The sequence below is a fragment of the Cucurbita pepo genome, chromosome 8 (genome assembly GCF_057944985.1).
Source record: "Cucurbita pepo subsp. pepo isolate OVF chromosome 8, ASM5794498v1, whole genome shotgun sequence".
Classification (NCBI taxonomy): domain Eukaryota; kingdom Viridiplantae; phylum Streptophyta; class Magnoliopsida; order Cucurbitales; family Cucurbitaceae; genus Cucurbita; species Cucurbita pepo.
Window position 1 is genome coordinate 6454892 of NC_141805.1, and position 18592 is coordinate 6473483.

At 37.9% G+C, this 18592-nt stretch overlaps 1 pseudogene; it reads left to right on the forward strand.

Annotated features, from left to right (window-relative positions):
• Positions 1-1353: 1353 nt before the first annotated feature.
• Positions 1354-1928, forward strand: LOC147791441 (14 kDa proline-rich protein DC2.15 pseudogene; annotated as a pseudogene).
• Positions 1929-18592: the final 16664 nt, after the last annotated feature.

Consider the following 18592-nt stretch of genomic DNA (forward strand, 5'->3'; position numbering starts at 1 on the left):
TATGCTCTGCATAGCGCTGCCGTGATGGTTACTAGTTCTACCGAGTGTCTGGCCTAAGGGGCTCCCAGAGTATGCCCACCGGATAAGGAAGGTGGCCCAGCAGTGTGTGAATTAGCTGGTGAGCCCATGCTCGCACGTATGGGCTGTGTGTAGAGTATATGGTACACGTCCAAAATTATCCGTTACGACAGCATCGTAGGGAAAACGAAATGAAAGATAGGTCTCATCATTTCATTGCATGTGATTGTTGCATTTAACCCCAATAGTGGTGTCACTTGCTGAGTATTTCTTTAAATACTAAGCCATATGCTACTACATTTTTCAGGTTAAGGTAAGGCATTCCGGTACGGTTGACGACGATATCGCAACTCGAGACCAAGGCGCATGCAGAGGGTAATGGTATTTATTTTGTTAGACATGGGCTAGAATAGGATGTTTTTAACTTAAACTATTCATTTTATTTAGTCTTTTGTTGTGTCGTTTTAAAGATGTTTTCAAAACAAGTAAGTCCATGACTTTGTTTTAAAATAAAGGTTATGTTTTATGGAATTCAAATAAAGTCTTCCGCATTCAATGTTTATGGTATGTATACAGTAGCGACCTTAAATTAAGTAGAAAATTTTGGGTCATTACAGCTCACATGCGCACATGGACCATTAAGGATGGACTCGTTTACATACCCCTAAGGCTTGACTCGTTGGGTTAAATGTGCTGACGCGCTGAACACCACAGAGGGAAAGACCCACATGATATCACGACAACATAAATATCGAAAGTACACATATGTACTAACATAACGGAGATGTATCATGATGCACAACATACATAAATGCGTGAGGTCCCAATGACTTAAAATCAGTAAGAATCATTTCATTTATCCTTTTATTCATGTCATAGTACACATACGAGACATGTATGCATAGTATTCATCATGGCTTTCATCATGCATCATCATTAGTATAATATAATCTATAACATGCCTTTACTTTACATGACATGACATTAGGTATATAACATGTTTTAGTTCCTGCTTGGTACAAAATTTAATTTGTTTTAAAAAGTATTTGATATCTTATTATCAAACATCACTTGGTCTATTTTGTAGGCCATTTGACATTTTTATTATATTTTAAAAAAAGACAAACTAATTAAAAACTCATCTCTCAAGTCAATTCCTCAAAAGTTAATAAAATAACTGAAAAAGTTGGGTGTTTCATATCCAGCAATTTATAAGGAATTTTTGTTTTAAAATACAACAAATTCTCAAACCCCATTTATAAAAACCCCAACCCTTCTAATAATTCTTCACAAGCCATCGCACAAACCTACAAACCCTTCAATATCTCTCCACCAATGGCTTCCAAGCTCTCTTCTCCCATTGCCCTCCTCCTCCTCCTCAACCTCCTCTTCTTCACTATGGTCAGCTCCACCTATGTCCCTTGCCCACCGCCGCCACCCAAGCCCCACAAGCCCACCCCGTCAAGGCAGCAACCATCACTCTCCAAGTGCCCCAGGAACACCCTCAAGCTTGGCGTCTGCGCCGACTTGCTGGACGATCTAGTGCACTTAGTGATCGGCTCACCACCAAGATCCCCATGCTGCACCCTAATCCAAGGCCTTGTTGACCTAGAAGCTGCTGTGTGCCTTTGCACTGCGGTGAAGGCCAGAGCCTTGGGTCTCAAGATTGACCTCTCAGTTTCCCTCAGCTTGCTTTTGAACTACTGTGGAAAGAAGGTTCCGTCCGGCTTCCAATGCCCTGCTTGAAACCAAATCCTTTCATTTCCGTTTCTTGTTTCTTCTTCAATTTTCCATTTCAATGTCGTGTTTAAATAATCGGTTTGGTCGTACGTCGTGTTATGATGGGTTTGGAAATCTTCTCAGAATTCCACCATCTTTTTATAGTTTCATTACAATGCAATGTAACATAATGGTACGTAGTTTTTTTTTCAAATGAACAACGTTGTTCGTCTATTCTTGTGTCTTATTACAAATTTGACGATGCATATGTTTGAAACCTCAAATCTTGTTTCACCTGTGTCACTTGCATGAAATCATAATAAACCCTTAACTTCAAAATTTTCATGACGAAAAATTAAAGAGAGTAATATTGACACTCAAGTTTTAAATGACAATGTTGATGAAAAATGTAGAGACCTCAATTTAATGAAAATATGGATGTCAGTGTAACAGCCCAAGTACGCCGCTAGTAGATATTACCCGTTTGGAATCGTTATGTATCGCCGTCAGCCTTACGGTTTTAAAACATGTTTGTTAGGGAGGGGTTTTCACATTCCTATAAAGAACGCTTCGTTCTCCTCTCCAACTGACGTGGGATCTCACAATCCACCCCCTTGGGGGCTAGCGTCTTTGTTGGCACACCGCTCGGTGTCTGGCTCTAATGCCATTTGTAATAGTTTAAGCTCACCGTTAGCAGGGATTATCTACTTTGGCCCGTTACGTATCGCCGTTAGTCTCACGGTTTTAAAATGTGTCTGTGAGAGATGTTTCCACATTATTTTAAGAAATGTTTCGTTCTCTTTTTCAACCGACGTGAGATCTCATAGTCCATGGGAACTTTTGAAAAATTTATGAGAATATCTAAACCATCGTATAAGAATTTGCTATCCTAAACGAGGAAGAGGGTTATTATTAATATTTTGTGTTGATATTTTTATTAAATATAAGGTCAATTTTATACAATATGATTAAAAAGTGGATTTGGTGGACAATATTAGATATCGACATATTAATGAAAAAAGAATACAATGGTCCGTGTCAATACTCTCGGTCACGGTCAATGAAAAGCAAATTGTAGAGATAATTGTTACATTTTTCTTTTTCTTTTATTTATTTATTTATTTAATTATTTATAGAAACAATTTTAATTTTAATTTTGAAGAAGACGATGAATAATTCGTGGTTCACTAAGCTTGGAAATTATTTTTTTTTCTAATAATTATTTATTACATCCTTTTCATAATTTTTGAATTGTTATCCATTATACTTCATATTAATTACATCATCATATGCCTCTTTTATCTCGAGTCAATGATAAGTATTTTAATATATTTAAAATTGTAAAATAGGTTTTTTTTTTTATTAATTTAATTTATTAGTATTTTTGTTGTATATATATTTTTTTTCAAAATTATCTATTGATATTGACATTTCCATAAAATCGAGACTTCCATATTTTAAACATTAATGTTAAGTAACTAATTTTGATATCTAACCTAAGGGCTATAACTTGAATAGAAAATGCAACTATCATACCTTCATTCTCATAACCTATATAGTGACCCTACATGGTTGTCTTACCTTCATCTAAAAGAAAATAACACTTGGTTTGATAATTTAAAAAAATACTCAATAAATAATCACACTGTTGCGGTCGGAAAATGCAAATACATGCAACGATCTCTACTTTTCAGTCTGGATAGAGTTGAATGTGTAATATTTCTCTACACATGCACACATAGATCCACCTAGCAGACTCGTATACGTATCCTCTAAGTCTACTTGTTGGGCTAGCTTAAACTCACGTTGGCAGAAGCTATGGAGGGAAAGGAGCGTGCATAACACCACGACGTACATGGTATCGTAGTTTATGTAGTGTAATATATGGAGGTTCATGCATCATACAACCAAGCTAACATTAAAGCCATTTCGTAGGCGAAGTTATTAACGTATGGAAAATTAGAGTATCTTTGTTTAAGACCTACCTTGATCGGCACAAATGTGAGGATTGTTGAGCTATTCTTAGATATATTTATATTTTAAGTCTCTCCTTTCTCCAGAGTTGAAGTGTCACAGCCCAAAATTTGAATCTCGAAATCAAGGGCTGGACCAACAGACTATGCAATAAAATCGTGTAATAACAAATAGAGAAGACGAGATTTCAAAAAAAAAAAAAACTTTTGCAATTACGTAAAAGGTTTAAACAAGGTTTTCAAGTAAGAAAAGTATGGAAACGGTTTACAAGCAATGCATGACAAATCTAACAAAATTATGCACAGACTCCTAGACGCCCAAGGACACTCCTCTATGGCATTAAGATTCAGCATGCATTCCAGCCTCGATCCATGGCATCACTCACCAAAAAAAAAAGAGTAGAAAGGAATGAGTATAAAAATACTCAGTAAGCAGGCTACTTGTAGGCTCTTTTCGCATCCTTATCTTGGTGGGTAACCACGGTCTTTCTCAGGTTTCTAAGGAGAGTGATCTAAGCTGCAACTCTCTTTTCTGTATCTTAGGAGGCTTGCCCATCTTAAGCACTGAAATGATCAATGTCCTGGGGTGAGGTGCGACCTCATAAGTAAATCTGAGGGGATGGTATGCCTGGATCTAAAAATGTGACTCTATCTGAACATCATCCATGGAGGTTAACTGGCGACCCTCACACGGGACCATACATCCACTAAACGGGGTGTGACCCCCTGTGTGCCGGTCAGCTACTGAGTCATCCTATGTGGCTCCACGTCCCCCGCTCAGGGACGGGTTTCTACGGCCTAGCAGTCTTGTTCAGAAGACCCCTTAGCTATCACCACTAGGTCTGGGCACCTGTCACACTTCCGTATCCGGATCTGCTAAACTCAACGATCACCGTACCGGAGCTCTGTCTCGACAGTACGATATCGGAGGAGAGAGGGAAGTGGAGGTTCTGATGACACTACCTACACTGCTCAACTCTAGCGGGCTACCTATAGTTACCGTGGTGACCTATTATTCTTTCTAGGGTAGAACCTGGTGGCTTAGACATAGATTCATGTATCTCTAGGATTCTGTGCCTGGTCTCACAAACCTATCGAGTTTGGAATTCTGGGCTCTGGATCTGCCGGTAATCATTTTGCGGGTCTAATTGCACGGTATTCTAGAGGTCCCCCAATCAAGGGTCTCGTCTAGCCTACTTAGTCACAAGCACCCTAATCTAAGCTCATAATTTCTTCCTATTCATCAAGAAAGATACACAAGCAATCATTATGCATAAGAGTTAACACGCAGCAGTTCATGCAATATTAACAAACATGCTCAACGGGAAGATAACGTCCATCTTTACCCGGAGCGCAGATTTCACAAGTTTCCCAACCTCCTCATGCATACATACATTATCAGAGTCTCAATCAAAACAGATTTAATACACATTTCGTATCTAGCTTTCCATAATCATCTCATATTCGCAGTTTCTATACTATTATGCTAAGTCCAGCTAGCTAATTTCATAGGTGGTAGCATGCATGCTTGTTCCTAGCGGTTCCTACAAGTACTGCTCGTGGGAATCCAAATGGCTACTTACTTGGTTGACGCGTGCCTTCCCGAGTTCGAGTTTTCTTGACGGAATGGATTCCAACAAATCTGAAATTTCCTTCACAAGTCCTAATTCACATAATAATAGGGTCAGCATCAAAATCAGATCGGAAAACAAGCAAATAGAGACCGAATGGGAAGAAAATCGGTGCCTCACACACCCCCACGCGCGACACGCGCGCCGTGGAGGGTCACTACGCGCGCGTGCCCCACGCGCTGCTCCCCGTGTAGGTGCAGGTCAGAGGCACCGGGTCAGGCGCTTCACGTGCGGCGCGGGTCGGGCCGGCCAGGTCTGCGCGCCTGACGCGTGTCCTGCCGCGTGAGGTCGTGCCTCATCAGCCGGTGATTGACACGTGTCGATCACCGGTTCCGCCGCTCTCCTCCGTTGTCGACCAACGCGTGGCGGCCTCCACCCTCTCTCCTGCGTTTTTTTTCATTTTCCAGGTCTCTTCACGTTTCGATCTATTTTCTTTCGACTTTTTTATCTTCCAATTTGTAATCCGATTCGACAAATTTTCTTCACGAACCTTGTAAATCTCATATTCTACTCCTTCGAAACAATTTTCTTAAAATTTTTTGATAATCACAGATCTTATTATTTGAGTTCGAATTCGGAGAAAAAAAATACGAGTTGTTACCAAAAATCACGTTTTCTTGAAACTCCGATTCGAACGCCAATCTTGGCCGCCTTCACTCCAGAACTTAACCAGATAGCGCTGTTGAGGGTAAGAGTCCAAGGATCAACACAAAACGTCACTAACACATGAAAATCTTAATTATTTCTCGATTTAGACACTCATGGACTAACCTGAAGTTCTTGGACATTTTGACGAAATAGGAAAGTGCGATTCTATAGAGCACCTTGCCTCGGACTATTGACGATTTAGATTGGGGACTCGAATCTCCAGCGTCCATTCAGATCCGATCTCCTCCTCCACCCTCAAAACCTTAATCTTCTTCCCTCTTCTTTCTTCTTCCTCTCCCCTCTTTTTTCTCTTTTCCAAATTATGCATCAGCCAAAAGAGACCCCTCAAGTAATAAGGGCAAAATGACTGGTTTGCCTCTATTGTGACCTATTTTATTTTTTCTTTTTTTCCCTTTTTTTTTTTTAAATACTCAAGCGCTACATGAAGCCTCAAGAAAAGCAGCCCAATAAATAGTTCATACTCACAATTGTGCTCCATACATTAAACCTATGATAATAAGACAAACTATGAAGTTTGAATAGTTCATGACACTATGGGGTTCCGCTGACTTCTAGACGTCGCTACAGATTAGCTTGATTAGAGGGTCCAGGCGAGCGCCTGGAGGATTCACGCTCGCACGTGCGGGTCATGTGTAAAGAAGTACTACACATCCAATTTGTTCGAGATTGGAGGTCACTCCTAGATGAGTTAGAGCTCGATCCCAAGAGCATGTTGCATGTGTTTTCATTAGCATGACCCCTACAGTGGGTCACTTACTGAATATTTTTCGAAATACTCAAGCCGTGTGCCAAATATCATTTTTCAGGTAAAGACAAAACGCCCATGTACGGACGACGACGACATCGGAAATAGATACTGTGGCCCGTGCATAAGGTAGTTGCATGTTTAAATTTTTAGTCATAGGAGTATAGGACGCTTTTATTTCATTATTTAGATTATTCCATTTGTAATTGTTTTGTTTTAATTTTAAATAACAACGTTATATTTTGAAACAAGTAAGACGGACAATGTGTTCTATTAGTTTGAAGTGTTCTGAAACATGTTTGTTAGGGAGAGGTTTTCACATTCCTATAAAGAATGCTTCATTCTCCACTCCAACTAAAGTGGGATCTCACAATCCACCCCCTTGGGGGCCAGCGTCTTTGTTGGCACACCGCTCGGTGTCTGGCTCTAATGCCATTTGTAATAGCCTAAGCTCACCGTTAGCAGGGATTATCTACTTTGGCCCGTTTACGTATCGCCGTTAGTCTCACGGTTTTAAAATGTGTCTGTGAGAGATGTCTCCACATTATTTTAAGAAATGTTTCGTTCTCTTTTTCAACCGACGTGAGATCTCATAGTCCATGGGAACTTTTGAAAAATTTATGAAAATATTTAAACCGTCGCATAAGAATTTACTATTTTAAACGAGGAAGAGGGTTATTATTAATATTATGTGTTGATATTTTTATAAAATATAAGGTCAATTTTATACGATATGATTAAAAGTGGATTTGGTTGACAATATTAGAGATCGACATACTAATGAAAAAAAAATACAATGGTCCGTGTCAATACTCTCCGTCAATGAAATGCAAATTGTAGAGATAATTGCTACATTTTTCTTTTTCTTTTCTTTATTTATTTATTTAATTATAGATCCAACTTTAATTTTAATTTTTAAAAAGATGATGAATAATTCGTGGTTCACTCAACTGGACAATTAATTTTTTTTCCAATAATTATTTATTACAACCTTTTCATAATTTTTGAATTGTTAACCATTAAAATTCATATTAATTACATCATCATATGCCACTATCAAACCTTCATTCTCATAGCCTATATAGTGACCCTACATGGTTGTCTTGCCTTCATCTAAAAAAAATAGCACTTGCCTTCAACTACTAGGCTATAGTGGAGTGTCCTAATAGTTAACAAATGTTGGTTAACAAGGTTAATGAGTTTAGCCTGTTAATCTTGGATCGTTGGAGCCCACGATCTATAGGTCCATTAGGTCCCTCTGCTAGCTCATATCGGACTAAACCATAGAACAGTGTGACGATTGAGTTCAAAGTGTTCGAATTCAAATTAGGGAATATGCGCTACATATATACGATATATTTAACCGCATTTTTGTTTTATTTACGAATTAAACAAAAGGAGAGAATCTGAGATATTTAAATAAGATTTAAATATCTTAATCAATTATGTGTCGGAACTGATTGAGATTGGCATTTGAATTAATATTAAATATTAATTAAATAGTTTAATTAATCGTTATTTTAATTTGAAATTCATTATTCAAATTAATTGTTGAATTAAAATGAAAAAAGTCAAAAGGTTGACTTCATCTCATGGAAAAATCCATGTTAGTGGAATTTTGAGGTGTCAAAATTTGGTTTAACCAAACTTGCATGTTTGCCAAATAAACCCTACAAGTTTGAGTGGAATTTTGAGTGTCAAAATTTGGTTAACTCAAACATGCATGCTTGCCACATAATCCCAAACATTTGAGTGGAATTTTAAGTGTCAAAATTTGGTGATCTCAAATTTGCATGAACATGCAAACATGACTCTTTAAATAGAGTGATCATGGTACATGGAAGGTCTTCTTCTTCTTGGTGGAAAACCTTGAGAAAAACCTCTCACAAACACTCTCTTCACATATACAAAATCCCTCCCAAGTTTAGTCACTCACCAGATTCCACAATCCCGTTCTAAGGCCGGAGGATAGTGGAGAAGACACTAGTGGTGGTTCGAAACCGGTTTGTGAGGAAAAAGAAGTTTGAACTACAAAAGGTTAGTATCTAAACTAATTAAGTTTTAATACTTATGAACATGCTAGTTATATACTATAATTAATGTTCTAAAAGTGTCTATGCTTTCTTATGTGTTATATTAACACCATCAATTGGTATCAGAGCAAGTTTTAGGCACTTTATTTACATTAATTTGATCATGGTGGGTACTATTTCATGAATGAAATTTGTGGTTGCTAAAGTGGATGGTTTTGGTTTTGGCAATTTTTTTTATGCTTCTATTTGATACAATTATTGTAATAAGCCTAACGTGTATGGGCTTGAATGAATGAAGAAAGGTCTGTAATTTTTATGGAGTCATTAGAGTCCATTTTAGGTTGTAATTGATCGAAAATGGAAGAGATAGCAAGCTGAACCGAAGAAGATGGAAGAGGCGGTTCGGGTGTTTCTTCTGTCGTTGGGGTCCGATTCAACGTTATTAAGGGTTGGATCGCCCAGTTCATGATCCTTGGGAGCGGCTCAAGTTATTTTTAATTATTAGTGTAATAATTTAGTTAAATGTTTGCTTTAAAATGCCAAAACCAACCCACTTTAGTGTGTTTAATTAATTATGCATTATGAATGTATGTTTTAATTAAATAGAAAATGTATATGCATAAAGTATGTCATGTAGATTTAAAATCCCACCATAGGCTAAGCATGTTCCATGCATTCCAAGTATGTTATAAGTGTTATAATGTATAGTATGCATGTTTAGGGTTCCATGAGTGATCGATATAAATTGTTATATTATTGCATGGAATGGTTGATTATATAATTGTTATATAAAGCATGTTAGATGCATGTTATAGGTTATTTTCAACGTCATAAAACGAGATAGACGTTAAAATCTATAATAAAGGTAAGTGCTTGCTCACTTAGGGTTAAGACCCTAGCACGATCAATTTTAATAGTTAAAATAGGTCGATGTCTTACGAAATTGCGGTTACGAGAAAGCTCACCTGGCACGATCTTGTCTAAGGCTGGATGTACTTAAGTTGACGGTTTACGGAACACCTACTACCTGGAGATCGGACCAGTACTTGAGCTTAGTTAGCCCAGTTTTATGAGCATGCTTAAGTGATGTAAGATTTAGAAAAATCACCTAGACTTAAGTTATATTTAATTAGCCGGAATATACTTAAGTAATGAGTATACCCAACCATCTAAAATACTTAGTGGGAGGAAAAAGGTGTATAAGATACATCGTTTTCTTTTCACGCTCTCTGTAAAATTCACACAGTGAGATTCATGCTTGGCCTCGTGTCGCCCTGGGAGCATCCTCCATTCGGAAGGTATTTGCATGAGTCAATAACAAGGTGAATAGAGAAAGTAGTTATAGTAAGTGGGAGAAGAAAGTATGTCAAATACGTCCTATGGTCTCCACCACTAGGTTGCACCGTGAGGTTCCCATGTTCCACCTGCATGTTGCCCTAGAGCAACTACCCATTCGGAGGGTCGTAACATGGGAGTCGAAACAACGCAAACTCCAGAAATGGGATAGGATTTCTTAGGTCCGTTCCCAACTTTGGCTTTTTCATTCGATAGCTTTGTTGGGACCGATCTATGAGGTCTGAAAATGGCGGGTCACACTTACGAAGAAATACTAAGAGTTGGTATATTCTTGACCAAAACAGCGATAACTAAAGAACACTGCTCATTATAGGAACAAAGAGTTATTCTGGGAATAGTGTTTAAGTCAAGAATGTCTTGGTTTAGTGAATGAGTGATTGACTGCCCCTCGGTAGCAGTTGCTCTAAATCACTAAAGTATCGTTGCAAATTAATAATGATTTGGGTACATTATTACATTTGCTAAAACTGATTGGATTAAACAGGATTAAGTCAAATCACTAATAGAATTTTCTTTATATCACAGCATGACAAACTCAATAGTACAATTACTCGCTTCTGAGAAATTAAACGGTGACAACTACACAACTTGGAAATCAAACCTAAACACAATACTGGTCATTGATGATTTAAAGTTTGTTTTAACTGAGGAGTGTTCTCCAAACCCCAGCTCAAATGCAAACCGAACAGTTCTGGATGCGTATGACAGATGGATAAAGGCAAATGATAAAGCCCGAGTGTACATTCTAGCCAGCATATCTGATGTTTTGGCTAAGAAACACGATGTTATGGGTACTGCTAAAGAGATTATGGAATCTCTAAAAGGGATGTTTGGACAACCGTCCTTCTCCCTTAGACATGAAGCCATAAAATACATTTACAACTGTCGTATGAAAGAAGGGACCTCAGTTAGAGAACATGTCCTGGACATGATGGTCCATTTCAATGTGGCAGAAGAAAATGAAGCTGTCATTGATGAGAAGAGTCAAGTCAGTTTTATCATGATGTCTCTTCCGAAGAGCTTCTTCCAGTTCCGCACCAATGTGGTTATGAACAAAATAGAATATAACTTGACTGCTCTTCTCAATGAGCTACAAACTTATCAGTCCCTCTTAATGAACAAGGGACAAACAGTAGAGGCAAATGTTTCTATCTCCAAGAAATTACTACGAGGATCGTCCTCCAAAAATAAGTTTGGACCTTCAACTTCTAAAAGTGTTTTGATGAAGAAGAAGAGTAAAGGAAAAAATAAGATTCCTACTAACCGCAAACACAAGGTTCAAAAAGCAGATAAAGGAAAATGTTTCCATTGCAACAAAAACGGGCACTGGAAGAGAAACTGCCCAAAATACCTTGTAGAGAAGAAAGCCGAAAAGACACAACAAGGTAAATATGATTTACTCGTTGTAGAAATATGTTTAGTTGAGTATGTCAACTCAACTTGGATACTAGATTCAGGGGTGACTAATCATATTTGTTCTTTTTACCAGGAAACTAGCTCCTGGAGAATGCTTGCGGACGACGAGATAACACTCAGGGTTAGAACAAGAGAGGTTGTCTCAGCAAGATCAGTAGGAAATTTAAAGTTGTTTTTTGGAGATAGATTCATTATATTAGATAATGTACTTTTTGTTCCTGAAATGAAAATGAATCTAATATCTATCTTTTGTTTATTAGAACAATTGTATAAAGTATCTTTTGAAATCGATGAAGTGTTCATTTTCAAAAGAGGTATTCATATTTGTTCTGCAAAACTAGAAAACAACTTATATATGTTAAAATCGAGCGAAACAAAAGCTATTTTAAATACCGAGATGTTTAAAACAGCTGAAACTCAAAATAAACGACAAAAAATCGAGCGAAACAAAAGCTATTTTAAATACCGAGATGTTTAAAACAGCTGAAACTCAAAATAAACGACAAAAGATTTCTCCTAATACCTATCTTTTGCACTTAAGACTAGGTCACATTAATCTCAATAGGATTGAGAGATTGGTCAAAAGAGGACTTCTAAATGAGTTAGAAGACAACTGTTTACCTCCATGTGAGTCTTGTCTTGAGGGTAAAATGACTAAACGATCTTTTTCCGAAAAAGGTTATAGAGCCAAAGAAACCTTAGAACTCGTGCATACAGATCTCTGTGGTCCAATGAATGTCAAAGCACGAGGAGGGTATGAATATTTCATCATTTTTATTGATGATTATTCAAGGTATGGCTATCTTTACCTAATGCATCACAAGTTCGAAGCTCTTGAAAAATTCAGAGAGTATAAGACTGAGGTTGAGAATCTATTAGGTAAAACTATTAAAACACTTCGATCAGATCGAGGAGGAGAGTACATGGACTTAAGATTTCAGGACTATATGATAGGACATGGAATAAGGTCTCAACTCTCAGCCCCTGGTATGCCTCAACAAAATGGTGTATCAGAAAGGAGAAATAGAACTCTATTAGACATGGTTCGGTCTATGAAGAGTTTCGCTCAATTACCCGATCCGTTTTGGGGATATGTAGTGGAGACTGCTACATACATTTTGAACATGGTTCCTACTAAGAGTGTTTCAGAAACACCTTATGAGTTATGGAAAGGGCGTAAAGGTAGTTTACGTCACTTCAGAATTTGGGGATGTCCAGCACATGTGTTGTTGCAAAACCCCAAGAAATTAGAACGTCGTTCAAAATTATGTCTATTCGTAGGATACCCCAAAGAGACGAAAGGTGATTTGTTTTATGACCCTCAAGAAAATAAAGTGTTTGTATCAACAAACGCTACATTCTTAGAGGAAGACCACGTAAGAAATCATCAACCTCATAGCAAACTAGTATTAAGTGAGATTTCTAAAGAAGCTACTGATAAGACAACAAGAGTTGTTGATCAAGCTGGTTCTTCAACAAGAGTTGTTGATGGAGCTGACACTTCTGGTCAATCACATCCTTCTCAAGAGTTGAGAATGCCTCGACGTAGTGGGAGGGTTATAACTCAACCCGATCGTTACTTAGGTTTGGCAGAAACTCAAGTCATCATACCTGATGATGGCGTTGAGGATCCATTGACCTATAAACAGGCAATGAATGATGAAGATAGAGATTAGTGGATTAAAGCCATGAATCTTGAAATGGAGTTAATGTACTTCAATTCAGTCTGGGAACTTGTAGATCAACCAGATGGGGTAAAACCTATTGGTTGCAAATGGATCTATAAGAGGAAACGAGACCAAACCGGTAAGGTACAACCCTTTAAAGCTCGACTAGTAGCAAAGGGTTATACCCAAAGAGAGGGGGTGGACTATGAAGAAACCTTCTCTCCTGTTGCTATGCTTAAATCGATTAGAATACTCTTGTCTATTGCCACATTTATGATTATGAAATTTGGCAAATGGATGTTAAGACAGCCTTTCTAAACGGCAATCTTGAAGAGAGTATCTCCATGGCTCAACCAGAGGGGTTCATTGAACAGGATCACGAGCAAAGGGTTTGCAAGCTTAAAAGATCCATTTATGGGTTGAAGCAAGCATCTCGATCCTGGAATATAAAGTTTGATACTGCGATCAAATCTTATGGCTTTAAACAGAATGTTGATGAACTTTGTGTTTATAAAAGGATAGTCAACTCTACAGTAGCTTTCCTGGTGTTGTACGTTGACGATATCCTACTCATTGGAAATGATGTGGGATTTCTGACTGACATTAAGCATTGGCTAGCGACACAATTCCAAATGAAAGATTTGGGAGAGGCTCAGTTTGTTCTTGGAATCCAAATTGTTCGAAATCGCAAGAACAAAACACTAGCATTGTCTCAGGCATCGTACATCGATAAAATGTTGATTCGATATAAGATGCAGGACTCCAAGAAAGGATTATTACCTTTTAGGCATGAAGTTCATTTGTCGAAGGAACAAAGTCCTAAGACACCTCAAGAAGTTGAGGATATGAGACACATTCCCTATGCATCAGCGGTCGGCAGTCTGATGTATGCCATGCTATGTACCCGACCCGACATATGCTATGCTGTGGGAATTGTCAGCAGATATCAGTCCAATCCGGGACGTGCTCATTGGACTGCCGTTAAGAATATCCTCAAGTATCTTAGGAGAACGAGGGACTATATGCTAATGTACGGCGCTAAGGATCTAATCCTTACAGGGTACACTGACTCAGATTTTCAGACCGATGTAGATTCGAGGAAATCGACATCAGGATCTGTCTTCACTCTGAACGGAGGAGCAATAATATGGAGAAGCATAAAGCAAGGTTGCATTGCTGATTCCACCATGGAGGCTGAGTATGTTGCTGCTTGTGAAGCAGCGAAAGAATCTGTATGGCTTAGGAAGTTCTTAACTGATTTGGAAGTCGTTCCAAATATGCATCTTCCCGTCACTCTTTATTGTGATAATAGTGGAGCAGTTGCAAATTCAAAAGAACCAAGAAACCATAAGCGAGGAAAACATATTGAGCGCAAATATCATCTCATAAGGGAGATTGTGCAACGAGGAGATGTGATCGTCACACAGATAGCTTCAGAGCACAACATTGCTGATCCATTTACAAAGCCCCTCACGGCTAAAGTGTTTGAAGGGCACCTAGTGAGTCTAGGACTACGAGTTATGTAATCTAGGGCAAGTGGGAGAAATGGCATGAGTATGTGATGCCCTAGTTTTTTGTATTTCTCTCTACTCAACGTTATAAAACCCCACTAGAGTTTTAGTCCAAGTGCGAGTTTGTTGGGTTTTATGTCCAAAAACTCATAGTTTGTAAACAAAAACATATTCTATTTTCAATAAAGTTATTATTATTGTTTATTCAGTAAAGATTGTTATTGAATAAAGTGAAATTTACGATCATTAATCTGAATCCAATAAACTAAGAACACTCTGGCTATAGTATGATTACTTGAACTATATGTAGAGACATAAGAGTGGATCAAGTTCAAGTATATAGTCAAAATGATCTATAGTATAAGGATAAGGCTGAGTACCTCATTCTGGGGACACTATGGATGCGGCCCACTTTTGTATATGATATAAACAATGTGATCACTAAATTGTACATGTGGAGACATGTGAGTGGGGGCGTCCTATGCAATGAGTATTGCATAAGATCGGACCATGAAGATAACCACTCTCACTTTTTAATGTCGTTTACTGTTGAGACTGATCTTCTTTTCATTCGATAACCTAGGTAACTCGATTTTAATCCTGAGCTAACCATGAACTCCTGTTTATTCAGAATTATCCTTAGATTTGCATGGGTGAGAGTGGCTCTAGTTCGCCGACTCAATAGGCCTCCCATTTCAGGGGTAAGACTGGGTGAATGGCTGGGGACGTGGGGTGCAAGATGGAATTCACTCCTACCCACTTTTAGGGATAGAAGAGAGGTAGTTCCCTTAAGCACTGACTCCAGGTCTTGAACAAGGGGCCCCACCCTCTCATTGGCCTGAGAGGGATTCGGTTTACTGGTTGGACCACAAACCAATTGTTCATTAGAGGATCAGTGAGACATAAGGAACAAGAAGTAACTTTAGGGGTAAAACGGTAAATTGACCCAGCTCTAGTTACGAACAACCTGTGAAGGATCAACTTACTAATCATGGTTATATCAAATGGACATAAATATATCTATAGTAAGGGGAGTGCAACTACTAGGCTATAGTGGAGTGTCCTAGTAGTTAACGAATGTTGGTTAACAAGGTTAATGAGTTTAGCCTGTTAATCTTGGATCGTTGGAGCCCACGATCTATAGGTCCATTAGGTCCCTCTGCTAGCTCATATCGGACTAAACCATAGAACAGTGTGACGATTGAGTTCGAAGTGTTCGAATTCAAATTAGGGAATATGCGCTACATATATACGATATATTTAACCGCATTTTTGTTTTATTTACGAATTAAACAAAAGGAGAGAATCTGAGATATTTAAATAAGATTTAAATATCTTAATCAATTATGTGTCGGAATTGATTGGGATTGGCATTTGAATTAATATTAAATATTAATTAAATAGTTTAATTAATCATTTGATGTTGCTTTAATTTGAAATTCATTATTCAAATTAATTGTTGAATTAAAATGAAAAAAGTCAAAATGTTGACTTCATCTCACGGAAAAATCCATGTTAGTGGAATGTTAGTAGAATTTTGAGGTGTCAAAATTTGGTTTAACCAAACTTGCATGTTTGCCAAATAAACCCCACAAGTTTGAGTGGAATTTTGAGTGTCAAAATTTGGTTAACTCAAACATGCATGCTTGCCACATAATCCCAAACATTTGAGTGGAATTTTAAGTGTCAAAATTTGGTAATCTCAAATTTGCATGAACATGCAAACATGACTCTTTAAATAGAGTGATCATGGTACATGGAAGGTCTTCTTCTTCTTGGTGGAAAATCTTGAGAAAAACCTCTCACAAACACTCTCTTCACATATACAAAATCCCTCCCAAGTTTAGTCACTCACCGAATTCCACAATCCCGTTCTAAGGCCAGAGGATAGTGGAGAAGATACTAGTGGTGGTTCGAAACCGGTTCGTGAGGAAAAAGAAGTTTGAACTACAAATGGTTAGTATCTAAACTAATTAAGTTTTAATACTTATGAACATGCTAGTTATATACTATAATTAATTTTCTAAAAGTGCCTAAGATCCAAATTGCTTCCGCATGTGTTATATTAACACCATCACACATGTATAAAACAATAGGAATTCACCAAGAATTCATGAGGCGAATGAGCTTAGCCTAGCCTCGAAATTGGTGTACATTAAGACAAAGAAGGCAGAGAGATTCATCGTAGACTTGGATGAAGGTGTTTGCCTCGACCTAGGCTTACTCAGTAAAGCTATTCATTAAGATTTTCTCAACTCGACCAAGGTGGCCTCAACCTAAGTGACTTATTTCTAGCCTCGATGGCTTAGGCCTCGCCCTTGACTCTAAGATCATCCCTTTGTCATGGCTTTCTAATACTGCATGGGTAACAAATTTTGATTTGTTAACTTATTTGATTCGGTTTGGCGTTTTTATTCACTCATTCCCATTAAGGTTTAGCTTCTCCTTTAGTCTCAAGTTAATGTTTTATGTAACGATCCTAAATTTTTACATACTCAGAGTCGCTACCAAGTGTCATGCTTATCTCTTAAATGCGGAATATAGCTCTTAGATACTAATCATAAATAACGAAAAATTTAAAACACATTCAGAACACTTCAAACTACTAGAACTTATTGTCGGTCTTACGTGTTTCAAAGTATAACGTTGGAATTTAAAATTAAAACAAAACAATTACAATGGAATAATCTAAATAATGAAATAAAAGCGTCCTATACTCCTATGACTAACAATTTAAACATGCAACTACCTTATGCACGTGCCACAGTATCTATTTCCGATGTCGTCGTCGTCCGTACATGGGCGTCTTCTCTTTACCTGAAAAATGATATTTGGCACACGGCTTGAGTATTTCGAAGAATACTCAGTAAGTGACCCACTGTAGGGGTCATGCTGATGCAAACACGTGCAACATGCTCTTGGGATCGAGCTCTAGCTCATCTAGGAGTGACCTCCAATCTCGAACAAATTGGATGTGTAGTACTTCTTTACACATGACCCACACGTGCGAGCGTGAATCCTCCGGGCGCTCGCCTGGACCCTCTAATCAAGCTAATCTGTAACGACGTCTGGAAGTTAGCGGAACCCCATAGTGTCATGAACTATTCAAACTTGATAGTATGGGTAATTATCATAGGTTTAATGTATGGAGCACAATTGCGAGTATGAACTATTTATTGGGCTGTTTTTCTTGAGGCTTCAACTCTACCGTAGAAAGGAGAGACTTAAAATATAAATATATCTAAGAATAGCTTAACAATCCTCACATTTGTGCCGATCAAGGTAGGTCTTCAACAAAGATACTCTAATTTTTCATACGTTAATAACTTCGCCTACGAAATGGCTTTAATGTTGGCTTGGTTGAATGACTTGTATGATGTACGAATGACGAATTTTTCATGATTGTTTGATGCGTTTTGTGTTATGTTTTGTTTATGCAATGATACAAGATGTACTATAATATGATTATGTCATGTTATGGAACTATGTTGTGATATTAATTTTGTATGATGCATGAACCTCCATATATTACACTACAAAACTACGATATCATGTACGTCGTGGTATTATGCACGCTCCTTTCCCTCCATAGCTTCTGCCAACGTGAGTTTAAGCTAGCCCAACAAGTAGACTTAGAGGATACGTATACGAGTCTGCTAGGTGGATCTATGTGTGTATGTGTAGAGAAATATTACACATTCAACTCTATCCAGACTGAAAAGTAGAGATCGTTGCATGTATTTGCATTTTTCGACCGCAACAGTGTGATTATTTACTGAGTATTTTTTTAAATTATCAAACCAAGTGCTATTTTTTTTAGATGAAGGCAAGACAACCATGTAGGGTCACTGTAT